Source organism: Podarcis vaucheri (genome assembly GCF_965113315.1).
Source record: "Podarcis vaucheri genome assembly, chromosome: 7".
Taxonomy (NCBI): Eukaryota; Metazoa; Chordata; class Lepidosauria; order Squamata; family Lacertidae; genus Podarcis; species Podarcis vaucheri.
This window is the reverse complement of record NC_138765.1, coordinates 11,033,693-11,053,579: the sequence shown is the minus strand read 5'-3', so window position 1 is coordinate 11,053,579 and position 19,887 is coordinate 11,033,693. Positions and strand designations below refer to the sequence as shown.

Genomic DNA, 19,887 nt, shown 5'->3' with positions numbered 1-19,887 from the left:
TACAGAAGCAGGCAAAGGTTTACTATCTGTTAGCTCATATGAGAAAGTTCTGTTTAGGGATTGGGTGTGTGTAGAATTCTGTTTAGTTTGTATCTGAAGGTGAACTTCGTACTTTTTGAGTCAATACATGATCTGAAACACAGCCATCCTTTTAAATTTGGACTTCTCTGAATTTTGCAATGCAGTTCTCCAACCAAGTAATGTGCTAAAAAATGCAGGTACTGATGTAAAGGTGCACATAAAATGATCATAGGGACAATAACATACAAAATGCATTCTATTAGGGGAAACTGGTTTGTAAAAATATGTATATTTTTCATAGAAAAAAAGTATGTATTCGGACTAAGCACTAAGATGTGGACGGATATTCATGAGGACTTTTTTTTTAAGTCAAAAAGCAATGTGGAAATGTCTGACTGGAAATGTGAGAAACTGAGAGAAATCAAAATTGACAGATTTGCCCATCCAAACGCCTGTGTGAGACAAATTGGGTCCTCCCTTAAAGAGGGCACGTACAGTGGTGCCCCGCAAGACGAATGCCTCGCAAGACGGAAAACTCGCTAGACGAAATAGTTTTCCATTTTGGAGGTGTTTCGCAAAACGAATCTCCTATGGGCTTGCTTCGCAAGATGAAAATGTCTTGCGAGTTCCTGCAGGTTTTTTCCCCTTTTTCTAAGCCGCTAAGCCGCTTATCAGCTGATCCGATAAGCCGATAAGTCGCTAAAAGCCGCTAATAGTGCTAATCCGCTAATCCGTCAATGGGCTTGCTTCGCAAGACGAAAAAACCGCTAGACGAAGAGAATCACAGAACGGATTCTTTTCGTCTTGCGAGGCACCACTGTATTGCGGTGAGACCTGGACAACCTGTTGTGGGTGGGTACAGTTGGTTAGCCACAACACCCGATTGGTAGGTCCCTCAAAGCTGGGTACAATCTGGCCAATGGGACGCAGTCTAAACAGTTTGAGGGACCTATTTATGCACGTGACCCAGAGCTTCCTCTTTCAGCGCGTGCATTCGGAACATCCGCCCACCTCTCCTCTACTTTTGGGGCTTGTTGCGCTTGACCTTGCTGTGCCGTCGTGTGTCATCTGTCGTTGGGACAGGGGGACAGCAGGAATTTTCCCCACTTGGCTGATTGACTGTTGCCATTTAGGTTTCGCCTGCCGCGTAGCAAATCGTCACAACTTGTTAGGCTGCGGATAGGCTCTGGTTCAGGTGATAGGGATGGGAGAACGCTCTCGCCATCCCTATGTAAAGAGTATTCAGTTAAAGGAATCCAGGGACTCGATGGTTTGGTCAACCCCTGAGAGGGGGTTGTGCCTGTACCTGAGTCCCGGGGGACATTTGGGTGGCGGAGTTAGCCTGTGCCTGGCTTTCCGCTTATCCAGGTGTTCATCCTTGGCTGAGCTATGCTGGTACCCAGGATCAGTGCTAGCTGCATGGCAGGGAGCTAGTCGAACCAGAGCCTATGCCACCAGTCACTTTCTGTAATCAATAAAGTTGTGGCCTAAATTCTGCCAAAAACCCAACCAAAATTTTGAGTCAAGTGTGAATTTATTTAGGGGGCGGTTTCTGGGTCTGAACACGCAAAAGTTACCACATGCTCACAGCTGATTATAACAGCATGGTAAAATCTGCCTTTTCTAATGGATGACTGTTTTAAGCTCGAGGTGTGTGGACAGCAATTTGTCAGGCAAACATTAAGAATCTGTAAAGTCCAGTTCTTCAGCCTACAAATCCCTAGATCTTTATTTATATAAAATAATCCTTATCTTGTTCTACCTCCCTAAGGAGATCAGAGTGGTATACACTCAATCCAGTATAACAATGTAAGCAAGTGATAGAAAACAACAGAACTCACAGCAGCCCAAATAAGTATGAGGGCCAAAAGACCTGATTAAAAAGAAAAAAATTAAGCCAACCTCCTAAGGGCAAACAGTGAATGATCACCTTACGGGTAAAACATAACCATCAGAGTTGGTGGCCACTGGCAGCGTTATCTCAATGAATTTGCCTAATTCTCTTTTAAAGTCATTCAAGTTGGTGGCCATCAAAGGACTGAGGGGGGGCATAGAAAATAGCATATTAAACATTGCCATCTTTTGGATACCTGGAAGGAAGGCAAGAAAGGCCTCTGTCGAAGATCTTGATTCTCGGGAAGGATTATATGGAGGGACAGAGGACTTACTTATACAGCTGCAAATAAAACTTTTAAAGCAGGCATCCTCAAACTCAGCCCTCCTATGTTTTGGGACTACAATTCCCATCATCCCTGACCACTGGTCCTGTTAGCTAGGGATGATGGGAGTTGTAGTCCCCAAAAAGCTGGAGGGCCGAGTTTGGTGATGCCTGTTTTAAAGTGTGTTGTAAAGTGCAATATACAGATGTGAAACTAGATGGTGACATTGAGCTATGGCAAATTCAATGTATTTTTCAGAACATTTTTTTAAAAAAGCATTTTCACAACCTTTTTTATATGTGTGTGTAGATTCCACCAGAGGGACGCAGGTGGCACTGTGGGTTAAACCACAGAGCCTAGGACTTGCCGATCAGAAGGTCGGTGGTTCGAATCCCTGCGACGGGGTGAGCTCCCGTTGCTCGGTCCCTGCTCCTGCCCACCTAGCAGTTCGGAAGCACGTCAAAGTGCAAGTAGATAAATAGGTACCGCTCCGGCGGGAAGGTAAACGGTGTTTCCGTGCGCTGCTCTGGTTCGCCAGAAGTGGCTTAGTCATGCTGGCCACATGACCCAGAAGCTGTACGCCGGCTCCCTCGGCCAATAAAGCGAGATGAGCACCGCAACCCCAGAGTCAGTCACAACTGGACCTAATGGTCAGGGGTCCCTTTACCTTTACCTTAGATTCCACCAGAGTCCTCCAGGTTACCTGGCCCCCCCAACCAATTTCAGGCTTTATGGGTCAAGGCAGGTTCATTGACCTGTACTTGGAAGCAGATAAGCAGCCAATGCAGCTGGGGGGGGGAGGACTAACAACAGCTGTATATTTTATTTTGCACTATATAGTCATCAGTTTCTAGAATGCTTACTATAAAGCACCTCAAAGCACGTTGGCTGGCATCCGTCTTTTTGAGAGACCATGGACCTTTGGGTGTGAAGTCAAAGCGTTGGAAGGTTACAGTGCCTGCTCTGGCTGTAGAGAGGGATGCAGGAGAGTCATGTTTTGTTGCGACTGGGGCAGAGGACGTGCTTTACAGTGGTACCTCGCAAGACGAATGCCTCGCAAGACGAAAAACGTGCAAGACGAAAGAGCTTTCCGTTTTTTGAGTCGTTCCGCAAGACGAATTTCCCTATGGGCTTGCTTCGCAAGACGAACATCTTGCGAGTTCTTGCGAGTTTGTTTCCTTTTTCTTAAAGCTGCTAAGCCGCTAATAGCCGTGCTTCGCAAGACAAAAAAAAGCAAGACGAAGAGACTCACGGAACGGATTAATTTCGTCTTGCGAGGCACCACTGTAAAATCCTAAGAATCAAAATGTTAAAACATACTATTACGCGCCACCGCAACCTCCAAGCAGTGTGGGGTTCCAGGGGTCCAGGCGCTTATCCGAGGTCTGTGTTTCCTTCAGAAACGAGGCACAGAGTCAACTGTTGTGGTGTCTTTATGACATATGGTTTATTTACACATATATACAACCTGAGCCTACGGTGGAGGAATTCAGAGCTTGACACCCCAAGCAGGTCCTGTTCCTCCCATGGCTGCAATGTTGGATTCAAACTGCTAGCCTGCATTGTGCTCTGCATTGTGCTCTTTCTCCAGCTCGCAAAACATTTACAAAATGCAGCTACCAGTATTTTTCCTCCCATTTACAGCAGGCCAACTCCAATCCTGAAACTCCCCCCCAAAAAAAAACATCTGTCCTAAGTCTTTTGCTAACTACCCAGAGCACAGTGCAAGACTCAACCCATCTGCTGGCTGGCAGACAGTTTTAGCTTTGCTGGTAGCTTCCCTTCCTGTCTTTGTTGGCTTAATGACTCTGCCTATTCCCTTCCTTTGTTCTCCTTGATGGTTCCTTCACCAGGCGATTTCCTGCACACACAGAAAAACTGGTTTGGCCTGTATTTTGGCACTTTGCTAAATCCAGCACCTGGCAACCTATTTCAATACTCCAAGCATCGATTAAATTATAACATCTACCAAACCCAGAAATTATGGGTGCCTGTTACCCACAAGCTCATAACATCACTCACCCAGGAACCAAACATCTGTCCGAGATGCATCACACACAGCTCCCCTATGGAAAACTAACAGAAAAGTTACAAAAGGCGTTTAGAACACACATCATCAAAAACGTATTGTAACACAACATCATTTTTATCCCAACCTAACACAGCAACAGCTTATTCCTGTTTAACAATATCCAGTCCCTTGTGAACTCTTCAAGCCACCCTGTTCCACATGGTGCACACTCCCAGTCACTTCTGCATCCCAGTCCAGCTTACCCAGTTACCCCACCTAGGCATGCCCAAGATAATGGGTTTCCGACACGTTTAAGTCAAGATGTAAGCCTCAGTGGCAGAGCTGTATCGCCCAAAGGCCTTTGTTCATTCTTTCCCGTTTTTGTGCCTGTTACGGAAATTACCGGGGGGGGGGGGCACATCTTTAAAGTTAAATATTACAAATATTATGCCTGAATGTATCCTTTCAACTTGACAGCTCAGGGAAGTTAACTAGCTGAAAAAAATAATATAAAATCATCTCCTTTCCCATTTTCCCCTTGAAAAAGGACTCCAGGAAGTTCCCAGAGGTGACAAAGCCACTTCCGGCTTGCCCAGGAGGTGGGGTTGCGGGCTTCACGCCCACCTCACGTGAGCGGGGGCTGGTTGCAGCCCCCGCGAGAGCAGGGGAATCCCGGCCGGGCCTGCCCCCCCCCAGCCAGCCAACCAGCTGGCTGGGGGGGCGAGGCCTGTCCTATTTAGGGCCGGTGCTGAGGGGGCTCGCCCTCTTTTTGCCGGCTAGCCCTCACGTTTTCCCACCCTCCCTCCCTTTAAGTGGGCTTTAGGTAGGTCTTTAACTTTGCTATGGACTTCAGTCTGTCGCCACAAGGGGCATGGTAGGAATTTTTCCCAATTGGCAATTTCTAGCCTTTTGGTTTTTCGCCTACCTCGTAGCAACTCGTCACAACTTCTCGGCATTGGTGGTAGGCATTGGTAAGAAGGGGTTAAGAGGATGTGGGGGGGAGGAACGCCATCACCTCCCCCCAGTGAGCGAAGGGTGGTCCGTTAAAGGACTCCGGGGGGCGTGGCCCTGTCCGAAGCCTATGGAGGTGAGGGCCAAAGGCACGCCCCAGAGCGGTGACCTCGGCGGGAGACTCCCCCGATTAGTGTTAACCCTTCCCCGTGTCTCCAGCAAATGGGCTGGAGCCGGATAGGGATAGTCGTTAGGACCAATGCCTAAGCCAATGCCTCTCATTCCTGAATTCAATAAAGTTGTGGCCTAATTCGCCCAATTAACCTTATATTATGGTGTCTCGTGTCTTTATTTATCCTGGTGGGGGGCGGGAACTCGCCACACAATTGCTGGGCTCATTGTTAGGCAAAGGAAGCCATATCCATCACCTGACTCGCCTCAGGCTCCAGACATGCAAAGGAACTTCTATTGTACTTTTGGGTGGTGGGTACTTAAGACATATTTGTCTATGCTAATCTTATACCTGAGTCTTGCCCTGCCTTGTCTGCTTATGCTAATCTTGTACCAAGGACTTGTCTGGACATGTTTGCCAAGGTCAACCCCTCCCCTTTTGTGACATGTCAGTAATGTAGCAATGATGCTGTACGAACTGTATTCTGGGATATGGTGGGAAAGTTTTAAAAGTCTTTGTCACCCCATCCTCGGGGTTCAAATTTGCTCTTTGAACCTATTGCGCAATAAACGTTGGTCTACAGCTATTTGCTCCGGTTGGTGGCTGGAATCCTTCCTTTATTCCGCAGGGACCCGTGGGCTCTGCCCGATGGGCTGGGTGACTGAGCAGCCTCACACCTAGATTTTTTCCTTAACAGTGCCCTTGTAGCACAACACATGGCTTTCAAACAAACACACAGTTACCCAAACAATCTTCACAATCATTTCTTTTTCCCTTGGGCGACTGCAGCACAAGGTGGCTTTCAAACACACACACACACACACACACACACACACACACACCATGTTCTTAAAACCATTAAACAGTTCTCATCACTTAACAACCTGCAAAAAGCACAGATCAACAGCATTTTTAAACCATTGCTAAATCTTGCAGGAAAAATCCCTGTAGCAAAAGTAAACAGCCTCTCCACAAAAAAATACAAACACAACCCTCCCCCCCCACACACACACATTAGGCAGCGGCCTATGTTGTTTTCATCTTGGGATTTTCACAGAGTTCTCCTTTCCTGCAGATTAAGCAGCTCCTTCAGGAAAAATCACAGGTTTAATCGTTTTGGAGCCATCCCGGTTGTGGATCGGTCTCTGCAGCTGCTTCAAGACAAAACTCCACAATCCAATTTGCTTTCTCACTGGCACACTGGGGATCCTCTAAATCTTTTTCTCTCATGGTCCGGTCCACTTCATTCCCCAATCCAAACTGCAACAACTGTTTGCTGACCAAGATGGGAATGTTCTGAAATGCCATAGTTACTGACTTTTGAAGATGGAAGCCTGTGCTAGAGAGCTTTTTTTGCTGATGTCCAGCAGGGCAATGGGCTTCGCTATGGCGGCCAAATGTCTACTGAAGGAATGGGTTTCCCAAACCCAAAACTGACTGTGCAGGCATTTTTAAACTGCACCAAAATCCCCATTTCTCCTTAGCTAAAATGCATAAACTTTAGCCGTTGAGCAAATGCAAAACAAGAACACAGCTCTCTCCCTTATCAGTTTGACGGCAAGACTGGCCTTGACTTTACCAGTAGAACAGACACAGACATATCTTATGTCCTGACCACAAATGACGCAGAGACCCAAGTCTGGGACTAACGCCAGAGCATGTTCTCGGAAGTAGTGACCTTTTGCTCCAAGATAGGAGTAGGAACAGGAATATCCTTTTATGGTCAGGAGTGCAGGAAGAAAATCCCTTTTATGGTTGAGAGTACCAGAGCAGGAACATATGTCAACCTGCATACATAGGCTGACGTGGTTGGAAGGAGGGAGAGGGTGCCTGGAGGATATAAATACTGCATGAAACTTGTCATTTCTTTGTACTTGCTGTGGACTAATCACGCAAGTGCCTTCTGCTATCCAGAGAGCAGAATAAACTCTTTCTTTGAACCAACTCGGTGTCATTTTGACTTCCTTCCTCCTGTCCCGGAGCAACGCAGAACCAATCAGTGAACTCCAATAAGGCTACATTTCTTTCTTAGTAGCATGACAAATAAGTTAGTTTTGCAAACATTCTGTTCTGCTGTAATTAGTTGCTTTTTCTACATAGTCCACACACAGTCTAGATGTGTTGCATTTCTCCTTGCCTGCTAAAAACCACTTATTGAGAATGGTTTCAATCCGAAAATAAAGCAGGTTGGTTCTGCATTACCGTGCAGTGCCATATAACCATACAATTGTAAAGTAGGAAATTGTGTCCCTTTGTAGATGATTCCAGCAATTGTGGAGGGGAGTGTAACCACACCTGCCTAATTCCGTTGTGGGTGGACTAATAACCAAGATTGCAGTCACCGCTTCCTCCATCATTCACCTGGACCATGTGCAGGGAGGAAGAGGAGCGGATAATCCTATCACAAGGGGAGCGGTTTATAATGTGTTTCAGCTAATCACACCCACCCTTGTGCATGGAAGGATCTAGAATCAATTTTGATTGAAAGCAGCATGTTGAAGATGAGCATGAATAGATCCAGATTGAGATGAACTATATTTTTGTGCTCCAAACAGGTTAGTGTGTCCGCAGCCTGACTATGCTATAGTTAATGACAGCCTACCTGGCAATAATCATTTGGCAGTGGGTGACTGAGCAGATCTTACTCTGTGCACAGGAAATACTCATTCGGGACCAGGCTCCTCCTTTTCTGCTGGTTATCTGGGCAATCCAAGATCTTTCCTCATCCAAACCATCTGCTACCTGTACCCAGAAGCTGGTTTTGATCACATCCACACTATAAATGTAAAACACTAATACAGTACCTCTTTAACAGTCATGGCACTAAAATTTATCATATTCTGGTTGCCTAGGAAAAAGTACTGGTTGCAGCATTAGAAGTGCTCACGATGACTTGGGCTGACTGCTAGAAGTGTAAATGGCTTATGTTCATAAATGAGCGACTAAATCTCTGTCACAAACTACTTTTGGGATGAATTCCAGAGAGGCAACTCCATTCGTCAAGGATCCTTGTGGCACCTCAGTGACTTAACAGTTTTATTCAATTAATTATTTACTTATGAGGAATATTTATAGCCCGTCCTAAGTGGATGCCAAGATGGGGTGCAAAATACAAAATGCAGTCACATAAAACAAAAATACAGTGGTACCTCAGGTTAAGTATTTAATTCGTTCCAGAGGTCTGTTCTTAACCTGAAACTGTTCTTAACCTGAAGCACCACTTTAGGTAACAGGGCCTCCTGCTGCTGCCGCGCCGCCAGAGCACAATTTCTGTTCTCATCCTGAAGCAAAGTTCTTAACCCGAGGTACTATTTCTGGGTTAGCGGAGTCTGTAACCTGAAGCGTATGTAACCCGAGGTACCACTGTACATGCAATAAATAAATGAATAAATAAAACTTGGCACCAAAATGATGGAAAGTGTCAGCAAAGCACCACTACAGAGAGGGCTCTTTCTTGCTTCATCGCATACTGAGACTACCCCACACAGTGGAATGCAAAGGAGAGCTTTCTCTCCACATCTTACAGCACGAGTAGGATGAAACGGTGAGAGGATCTCCTTACCATGCCACAATCCACCCAGGTTAGTCTTTGCAACACCGTAAGGCTGTTTGTTGTTTACATCTTAGGGATGCAGTTCCTCCCCAGTTCTCCACCCCCTTAAGGATTCCACTGGTGCTTTGACTTCCTTTGAATTCCAAGCAGATAGGTTTGTTTTTATTTTAAACTGGCGGGCCTGTGAGAGCATCATCACAATGATATGCAGAGTGTCACCATGTGGGTTAAAGCAATCACTTTTCCTGGACCAACATCTCTTGGGAAGAAATACAAAGCAGTTGTGGTAGGCTGGAGCGGCTTAAATTTGTGTTTTCAGCTCATACCACCCATATTAATTAACAATGTACATATTCCAGTCTAGTGATGTAGGCAACCAGTTAATAAGCCTTCGCCGCATGAAAGAAGCATGCACAATAGTGCTGTGACTTTTTAAAAATATATATAACTGTTGCTGTCTATCTATTTTGCTCTGATGTGGTGATTCCTTTATCTTTTTTAAACACAAACTTTCCCCCCTCATAAACCACTTGAAAGTTGCTAAGCATCTTAGCAGATCACTAAATGACTTCTCGGCCTGTTGTAGCAACTGCTGTACTACATGGTGCATGATTATTAATTGCATTTTTTTTTTTACAGGTATGCTGTGGACCAGCTGAATGAAGCTTGTGACCGGGATCTTGACTCCGCTATTAACGGTAGATGAATCTCAAGGGGTGTCCATTCCTGTTGTGTTGGGTGAGTTTTAGCTAGTAAAGCTCAAGGATGTGGACAAGCTGTCAGGGCAACTACTTGTATTCTTGACCCTTGCCCCTCTTGGCTGATACAAATTAGCAGGGAGGGGACAGCTGGCTGAACCAGGGAGGTGTTCAATATTGCCTTGCAAGAGGGGGGGGTTCCCTGCCCGCTTGAAGGAGCCTGTGGCAAAACCACTCTTCAAGAAACTCTCCCTGGATTTGGAAATTAAGTAACTACCAGAAACAGATTTTCTAGATCCATTTCAATTGGGGTTTCGGCACAGAAACTGCTTTGGTCAGCTGGTATGATGAGCTCTTTTGGGAGAGAGACAGAGGAAATGTGCTGCTGTTAATTTTCTTCAACCTCTCAGCAGCTTTTGATACCATCGACCATGGTACCCTCTGGAGCAGCTGTCTGAGTTGGGGGTGAGCTTTGCGGTGGTTCTGGTCCTACTTGGATGGCCATTCCAAGAGGGTGACGCTTCAGAAGTGCTCTTGGGTCCTTCAGTGTGGGGTTCCTCAGTGTTCAATTTTATCTCCTATACTGTTCAACATCTACATGAGATTGCTGAGTGGGGTTATCCAGAGTATGTTGTCAGCAATACGGTGATGACACACAGCTCTACTTCTCCTTTAAATCCACAGGTGGGGCAGAACTGGATTGATGTCTTGCCTCAGTAATGGACTGGATGAGAGCCAACAAACTGAAGCTCAATCCAGATAAAACTGAGGCACTCTTAGCGGGTGGTTCCCGAGACCGGATGGATGAAAGGTTGCCAGCTCTTGAGGGGGTTACACGCTCTCTGAAGGAGTGGGCCCGGTGGTTTACCAGGACAAGATAGTTTGGGCATATGACACCGATCCTGGCCTGACAGCTCTGGCTGCCAAATAGTTTCCGGGCACAATTCAAAGTGCTTGTTTTGACCTATAAAGCCTTAAAAGGCTCAGGACTGCAATTCCTTAAGGACCACCTCTCTCCATATGATCCAACCTGGACCATGAGATCATCATCTGAGCCCCTTCTTGGTGTGCCCCCTTCAGAGAGGTGCAGAGGGTGGCAGCACAAGAATGGGCCTTTTCTGTTGTGGCTCCTCGATTGTGGAATGCTTTACCAAGGGATGTGTGCCTGGCACCTTCATTATACATCTTTAGGCGCCGGCAAAAACGTTTCTGTTCAACCAGGCACTTGCAATGTGAACAGCCCTGTGATCTTCAGGTGAAGGGCAGTACAGTGGTACCTTGGTTTAAGAACAGCTTAGTTAATGAACAACTTGGATTAAGAACGCTGCAAACCCGGAAGTAGGTGTTTCGGTTTGGGAACCTTGGAATAAGAACATGTTTCGCTTCCTGTTGAGTGTGTTCCATTTGTAAATTGAGTCCCCCACTGCTATGGTAAACCACGCCTTGGTTTAAAAATGCTTTGTTTAAGAACGGACTTCCGGAATGGATTAAGTTCATAAACCAAGGTACCACTGTATACAAATTTAATAAATAATAACATAAAGTTCTTCCATTGCACTAGATTGACAGAGCACTTCAATCCTTTTTAATTTTGCAAACCTAAATTTCCAATATGTGCTTGATTCCCTCCTGCAAAATAGTGATAGTCTGGAGCCATCCTTAGTTTATATATATTTGTTTGTTGTCTTAAGAGGATTTCTCTCTCTCTGAAAGGCAGGATATCATTTTTGCTAGATAAACAAAGCATTGTCAGGACTACGCATGATTAGCATTAATAAGATATTTGTCACACTCCTACTCGGAGACAAGAACCGACAAAACATTTCCATGACTAGCATTGTCTGAAATCCTTGCAATGCCTTTTCTCCCTGGAAACACTTCCCCTTTCCCTTTGTCACGTGTTTTCATTAGTTTAGTCAAGGTATGCATTTCATCATTCTGTATCAGAGTTTGTTGCGTCTGTTAGCCTTTTTCGAACTCCTTGCCTTAGGCAGGTGCCTTTACTCTATAACTTTAGACGACTGCAGAAAACCGTTTTGTTTTTTTTCAGCAAGCCTGCCCACACATAAAATTCAGTTACGGTATCTATATTTGTTTTGTTTTATTAGAAGTTCTACTCATTTTATCTGTGTTTTATTAATAGTTTATGTTTATTTGGGTTTGTTTCTTTTAACAGCCATGGATTTTAGCCGTGTTCTGTGAACAATTCCATCATGTACGCTGCTCAGAGAGCTTCGCGATTAAGAAATCGACAAATATTTCTAATTAAGTGAGTTTTATTTAAGTATTTTATTCCAATCATGAATCGTCGGCTACACTAGTCCCTCATCTGCTGTTTTCGTCACTTATCAGGACTGGAGCTCAAAGCAGGATTTGAACTGACAGGGTCATGAGAAGGTCAAGCAGTGATTTAGTCTGTGCACTAGCGCCACTACTGAGCACCAGCCAAGTCAAGGATGTACTACAAGACAATTAAACACACAACAAAAAACCATTTTTGATTTCACAGGCCAGAGCAGGTCGCATGAGAATCCATCAGGAAACCTGCCGCTGAACAAGCCCTATGCTCGGTGGTGGCCAGACTCTGTGGCAAGTGTGCCACAACAAGTCAAGCACAAAGTATGAGATTGTGCCACTCAAGGGCACGCTACAGTGTCCAGTCCTCTCTGGTGTCCTGTGTACACACTCCTGTTTATTCTTTGTGGAGAGATTAGATGACGCCAGCTATTTCAGAAGCATTTATGCTGACTTGTTTGCGGGGAGGTTAGACGATGTCGCACCAAGCATTGTCTCACACTTTCCAGTGCCATTTTCCAATCACTTTTCTTATCAGAAAAAGTCCAATCTTTTGGAACAGCCCCATTTATCAGCTTTAGTTGTGTAGCCTGAGTTCACCAGGATGTGATTGAATACCACCAAAAAAATAGTGACACTCTGGAAGCTCCTTGAGTGAATCAACTAGCCATTACACTTGGAGGCACATGAATCTGTTCTGAAAATTCATTTTATGAATAGCAACCTCAGAGGCTGCATTCGGGAGCAGTGAAAATGAAAGGTGAGGGGCTGCTTAACCATTTCCACCATTTGTTCATGCACAATGATTCTTTCCTACACTACTTTTCTCTCAGCAGCTGGGGAGTGGTGGTGGTGGTGGTGAGATAAGGTTTATTCTGTATCTTTAAAATGTGAGGCAGCAGGTTCTGAGTGAAAAAAATGCCAGAAAGGAAAATTGCTAAGCAGTCCCTCCAACCCATGCTGCAAACGCCAAGGTTGTTATTCAGTTATTTTTTTAAAAAAGCAATAAGACTGGAGTTTGATGAATACATCTCCTATGTGATGTCTAGTCTAGTAGGGGGAAATATTTCTGAGTGCTTGAATTCCTTTGATCAGGGAAGCTTTCCTATAAATTACATCAGGCAAACACAAAGTGAACATCAGCACTTCCTGACCCTCTCAAGTGTCCCTATTTTCCAGGGATTTCCCTGATTTAGAGAAGCTTGTCCCGATTTCTGGTTTGATGCCAGAATGTCCTGCTTTTCCTTAGGACATTCCTATTTTCATCGGAGAAATCCTTGAGGGTATGCACTTCCTTATTGTGAAGTCCTATGAACAGCAGGTGGCCCTGGTTATATAATATATGCAGGTGAAACAGTCTGAATCACCTGCATAAAATACACTCCACACACATCCTCATCTCTGACTGGGCACACCTCAGTCACTGCACTTGCAACACACTCTCATCTCCTGAGTGGAGCACACACAGCTTATTCGTAAAGCAGAGATAAGGAACTGGGTCCAGCGACATACCGCCCAACAGCTGTGGGTCAATTTGGCAGGAGGCGGGGCTCCCTACCTGTCAGTCACTGGCTGTTGCCCTGGTGTCAGGTGAAGTGTTTTCCTTTGCAGACAAGCTTGAAAAACCCTTCCTTTGCCCTTGGAGTTTGAAATCAACATGTGCAGCTGATAGGCGGCAGGTGCTGCAAACCTCATGGTTTGTTTTCAAACTTCAAGAGCAAAGGAAGTGTTTCCCTTTACATTTTTCTTGCCCATTCTTCAGAACCAGATGATTCCAGCAGAGCCACCTGCTTTGCAGTTGTGTCTTCACCTGCCCCACACCTGGTGTCACACATACCTGGTAATGGCAGGTATGTGGGCAGGCTGGCACGGTTTGGTGAGAACTGCCTTGTGAGCCTAATTAGGAGACCTGCTGGACTTAATTTGCCTTGGGGGGGGGCTGGATGCTCCCCACCACTGTTGTAAAACCTATGTTTCGAACTCAGACGTTTTAATTCCTGACAACTCCACCTGATAGATCTCTGTAACAAGGGTTGGAAAGTCTACCTGGGACAGTCATGCCAATCAGAGCACACAATACTATGCTAGACAGAACAATGACCTGATTGGTATAATGACAGCCCCCCTCCCAAGCAAGCAGCCTTATTTTTCCAGAGTTGGTGTGCTAAGAGGGCCTTGCACCCCTACCCCCACCCCCACCCCACAAACAAGAAAGAGAGTTTTTTAAGGTTTCTGCTTTGTTTTTAAGGTTCGGGAATGCTCCCACGAGATCTTGCAGGGTCATGCAAGTTCCTGCAAGAGCATCCCAGAGTCTGGCAAGCAAGGCAGAGAGCTTAAAAGCTCCTTCCGCACTGGGAAAACCCTGTGCCAAAAGAGCTTTTAAGCTCCCCACCTTCCAGCATTTAAATTGTTTGATTTCAGCCCACCAGCCTCCAACTAGGTAATTTGAAAATGCACAAGTTAAATGCGGTTGTACAGTGGTACCTCGGGTTACATATGCTTCAGGTTACATACGCTTCAGGTTACAGACTCCGCTAACCCAGAAATAGTACCTCGGGTTAAGAACTTTGCTTCAGGGTGAGAACAGAAATCGTGCTCTGGCGGCGCAGCAGCAGCAGGAGGCCCCATTAAGAATGGACCTCCGGAACGAATTAAGTACTTAACCCGAGGTACCACTGTACTCCTGCCCACCTAGCAGTTCTAAAGCACCCCTAAGTGCAAGTAGATAAATAGGGACCGCTTTATAGCGGGAAGGTAAACGGCGTTTCCGTGTGCGGCGCTGGTGCTGGCTCGCCAGAGCGGCTTCGTCACGCTGGCCACGTGACCCGGAAGTGTCTGCGGACAGCGCTGGCTCCCGGCCTCTTAAGTGAGATGAGCGCACAACCCTAGAGTCGGACACGACTGGCCCGTACGGGCAGGGGTACCTTTACCTCTGTACTGGATTGTTAATTTGCAAGTAAGCAAGCCATGCTAGTATCCATCAGGATCAGTTCTCCCAGTCACTTGTAAAGCATTCTCCTTTGCTGGCCAAACAGTCAAAGCTAGAGTCGACAGATGCCAAAAAAATGAACAGGGTTCCTGCACCTTTAATAGTGATATGGATGGGGCTCCTGCACCTTTAATTGTCACATAGAAGAGATAATTTCCTCCAGTGCAGCTCGTCATGCACTATATACCTGCTGGAATTCTCTCTTCTACATGACTAGTGAACATGCCCTCATTTCTTTGTCACCTGGCCACCCTATTCAAAACCTCCTTAAGCTCTCCCCTACTTCTCCAGCCAGACGAGGCTCTCTCATTCATTGTAGCAGTCGCTACTGTAGATTTCTAAATGAATCAAATATTACAAAAACAGCATCCATCTCCACTTGTCTCTCCTCCATAGGAAGCCAAACCCAAGTAGTGTTTTCTCAGAAGGCCTCACATCTCAGGAAAGTGGGAAGAGCATGTAACAGTATTCAAATTCGACTGGGCCAAATCTGCAAGCAATTGTGATGCAGTGACAAGCCTCAGGAAAGGTAATTTGCATAAAGACAATGGATGATTCTAAGATTATAAGAACTGTTTGGAATTTTATTAGCATGATTTATGTTTCCATTGAAGGATCCATCAAGTGGGTGTGTCTGATGTTTCAACTCCTAAGTCAATTTTAAAAGATGAATTGCAGACTTGCCCTAAAGGAAACAATCTAATGAGCTGTGTTTTACTTAATTGGATTTACAGTACAGTCTTCCATGTGTGTACTCAGAAGCAAGCACCATTGAGTTCAATGGAGCTTACATCCAGGTATATATCTTTAGGATTACACCCTAACTCATATTAACTGAGGCAGTGATGAGGGACCTGTGTATACCCCACAAGTGTCCCGGAAGAAAGGGACATCCTATTTTTTTTAATCATGAGAGAATGGTGGCCGTTTTGCTTGCTGTGACCTCGCTCAATTTCTGCCCGAAAAAAAAGCGAAATTGCATGAGATCGCAGCACCCCAAACTTTTGCGATAAAAAATGTTGAATCTGGCGTCCTGGATTTTGGCTTCAAAGTGTTGGAGGGTATGCCTGTGAACATCAGATGCTTTTGGACCCAACTCCCACCAATCCCAGACAGCATGGCCAACAGCAAGGGAAGGTGGGAGTGGCTGTCCCCCAATATCTGGAAGGCCACAGGTTTCCCCATCCCTGAGTTAAGAGGCAGCCAAATCTCAGGAGTACAAAGGCCTGGAAGCTCTGTAATACTACATCCAGAATCAGAGGCAGCATGAGTCTGAATACTGGTAGCTGAAGCTCACAAATAGGGGAGTGCTATGGTACATCACACTGGTAAAATTGGGGAAAATGTATAAAATTGGAAACAAAGCATGCTGGAAATGTAAGCAGAAGGATGGGGACCTTTACCATATGTGGTGGGTTTGTGAGGAAATGAAAATTTTTTGGGAGCTTATATATAACGAATTAAAGAAAATTTTCAGATATACTTTTTCCAAAAAAAAACAACCGGAAGCATTTTTGTTAGGAATAATAGGTGACGAAATTAAAAAGGAAGATCAGAGATTGTTTCAATATGCAACGGTGGCGGCCAGGGTATTGATAGCTCAAAAATGGAAGTCAGCAGAGATCCCTACGGTTATGGATTGGCAAGTAAAATTATTTGAATACGCAGAATTAGCATGAATGACACATAAAATTAGACACCAAGAAGGTACAAAGTTTATTGAAGAATGGAGTAAATGTGTGACATATATTGAAAGTAATTGTAGAAATTTAAAAACTACAGTAGGTTTAACATAAACCTTGTGATGTGTACATAATTGGAACAGAAACTGTAAGAGTAGAAGTATACCAAGAAAACCGCAACGGGATAGGAAGGAAGTCGAGGCGTGATCTAACGCAATGTAAATAAGATGATGGTACCAAAGAATTATTGTTAAGAGTGTTTGTTTTAGTTTCTGACTGTTTGTTTTGGTTTGTTTTCTGTTTAACTGAAAATCTCAATAAAAATAATTTAAAAAATAAATAAATAAACAAATAGGGGAGTGCTCTTGCTGTTGTGTCTCACTCCCCTCTAATTGTCTCTTGAGCCCACAGACTGCAGCAAACAGAGGCAAGGATGTTGTGTGGCCCGGCACAGGTTATTCCCCAACTAACCCAGCAAGGAAATCGTTTTTCTGTGAACCTTAAGTCACACACCACACAAGTCCCTCCAAGCTAGCCACTGGTGTTCTTCCTTGTTTCAGCCTGAAAGCACACCCGTTCCGGTGCAGGAACCCAAGGCTCTTTCTCAACCACCCAGTGACTCCCCAAGCCAACGCTATCCTGGTGTCTAAGAAATGGGCAGGTAGGAAGAGTATGCAAGAGGAAGGGAGAAGGTGACAAAGAGAGATTATGGGCACAGTAATTACACATAATAGCATTCCACACATTAGCATCAGGAAAATAAAGTAATTTTAAGAGATTAATTCCTGAATGATGCCTGAGCATCCTTTGAGGAGCATCCTATCATCCTCGCTGCAGTGTTAACTGCTTCATTGCCCAGAGGACTGGCACATTTTAATTTTAAAGAAAATTAAGCTAGTCAGATGCAAGGCCTAAAAAGACAAAGTGGCCCCATGCTTATTTAGTACATGCCAAATGCTCACTTGTAATGTAGCTGTATGCAACATATCTTCTTCTCCTTCTCCTCCTCCTTTCTTCTTCTTTTTCTATTTATATACCGCCCTTTATCCAACAATCCCAGGGCGGTGTACAACATTTTAATTTCTAGGCATTTCAGCTAGAGTAGTCCAGCAAACAGAAAGATGTATTTGGATGCAGTTTCTGTCTCAGCGCTGCCACTGGCTCAAAATCTATGTGGCCCTGGTCAAGACATTCTGTAATAGCTCCCTGTCTGTAAAATGAGGGTATCAGGCTTGCTCAACACACACAGCAGAACCAGTGAAGGCCGTGCATGTCCTGTGTGAGTGCCTGGCGGCTAACAGACTGAGGTTGAATCCTGACAAGACAGAAGTACTGTTTGGGGGGGGACAGGAGGCGGGCAGGTGTGGGGGACTCCCTGGTCCTGAATGGGGCAACTGTGCCCCTGAAGGACCAGGTGCGCAGCCTATGAGCCATTTTGGACTCACAGCTGTCCATGGAGGTGCAGGTTAATTCTGTGTCCAGGGCGGCTGCCTACCAGCTCCATCTGGTACGCAGGCTGAGACCCTACCTGCCTGCAGACTGTCTCGCCAGAGTGGTGCATGCTCTAGTTGTCTCCCGCTTGGACTACTGCAATGCGCTCTACGTGGGGCTACCTTTGAAGGTGACCCGGAAACTGCAATTAATCCAGAATGCGACAGCTAGACTGGTGACTGGGAGTGGCTGCCAGGACCATACAGTAGAACACTGGTCCTGAGAGATATGCATTGGCTCCCAGTTTGTTTCCGAGCACAATTCAAAGTGTTGGTGCTGACCTTTAAAGCCCTAAACGGCCTCGGTCGACTATACCTGAAGGAGCGTCTCCACCCCCATCGTTCAACCCGGACACTGAGATCCAGCTCCGAGGGCCTTCTGGCGGTTCCCTCATTGCGAGAAGTGAGGTTACAGGGAACCAGACAGAGGTTTGAAATGCTGTCCAGTTGTTTGCAAACATATGGAGGAAACCTGCTCCTTGATCTCAGGAACCATCATGCAATATTTGTTTAAGATCAATGCAGTTTTGAGAGATTCAGTTTGCTATATTGATAAATTGTGTCCAAACACAGATGAAAACTAGCTCCTTAGTCAAGTGCAAAATTTAGTTACGATATCTTAACAGGTGTTTAAATTCATAGTAAGTGTTAACTGTCAAAGTTATCCAGGACTCTTAACCAGGCCACATGGTAAGCAAAATAGGGGCAGGAAGGAGTAAGAAAAAAACGTTGATTATTGTTGGAGCCATTTTATTTATTTGCTTATTTATATCCCACCATTTGTCTCCACGACACACAGAGCCAGCATTTTGTCACAGTCTCTGTTCGGTGCTTTGCAGATTTCTAGTTGTGTCTATGAGAGTTCTGCACACTATTTCATAACATTTTGTTTGGGCTAATAAAAGTTCCCCCCTAAAGCAGATTTTGGAATTTTCCAAATGATAACACCTTCAGGAGTGAGGAAGCTGTCGTTTTTCCAGATGCTGTTGGACTAGAACTCATCTCCAACTACTGGCACTGCTGGCTGGGGCTGACAGGAGCTGGGAAGTGACAAGTTCCCCATCCATGACTAGACAAACTGTAAGTGAGTTTTGCAATCTCTGAATGGGACAAAGCAACAACCCTGCAAGTTCTGGCTGAACTCTTCCACCCACTTTGACTGTTGTGTATCTCCACCCAAGGCAATATGTTTGTGTACCAACTTACCTCTATGGCTTAATCATTAAGACACATTAAAAAAACTTATTTGTTACATAAAGAGGTGTTAAAGCGACAATGCAAGGAATGGATGCCAAACGGTTTAAGAACAGTTCTGTTTAAGAACGATTCGGTTTACAAACTCCGCAAAACCGAAAATAGTGTGCCAGTTTGAAAACTTTACCTTGGTCTAAGAGTGGAATCTGAACGGTGGCAGGGCACCGGCGGTGAGAGGCCTCATTAGAGAAAGCGCACCTCGGTTTAAGAACAGTTTCAGTTTAAGAATGAACTTCCGGAACGGATTAAGTTCATAAACCAAGGTACCGCTGTTCTAAAATCAGTTAAATAATGGATTAAAGGTAAATGGACCCCTGACCATTAGGTCCAGTCGTGACCGACTCTGGGGTTGCGGCGCTCATCTCGCTTTATTGGCCGAGGGAGCTGGCATACAGCTTCCGGGTCATGTGGCCAGCATGATTCAGCCGCTTCTGGCGAACGAGAGCATCACACGGAAACGCCGTTTACCTTCCCACCGGAGTGGTACCTATTTATCTACTTGCACTTTGGTGTGCTTTTGAACTGCTAGGTGGGCAGGAGCAGGGACCAAGCAATGGGAGCGCACCCCGTCACGGGGATTCGAACTGCCGACCTTCTGATCAGCAAGTCCTA

The 19,887-nt window shown here is 45.3% G+C and overlaps 1 long non-coding RNA gene across 4 annotated transcripts; it reads left to right on the top strand.

The window, feature by feature from the left end:
• The first annotated feature begins 7,781 nt into the window (after nt 1-7,781).
• LOC309537023 lies at nt 7,782-19,279 on the top strand. 4 transcript variants are annotated; one of them, XR_014221762.1, is made up of 7 exons: nt 7,782-7,869; nt 9,507-9,565; nt 11,742-11,834; nt 15,246-15,378; nt 15,584-15,646; nt 16,943-17,192; nt 18,943-19,279. It is a non-coding gene; the product is annotated as an uncharacterized lncRNA (long non-coding RNA). The 4 variants fall into 4 exon arrangements; XR_014221763.1 differs by having other exon boundaries at nt 16,936-17,192; nt 19,002-19,279; XR_014221764.1 differs by having other exon boundaries at nt 16,936-17,192.
• The last annotated feature ends 608 nt before the right edge of the window (nt 19,280-19,887 follow it).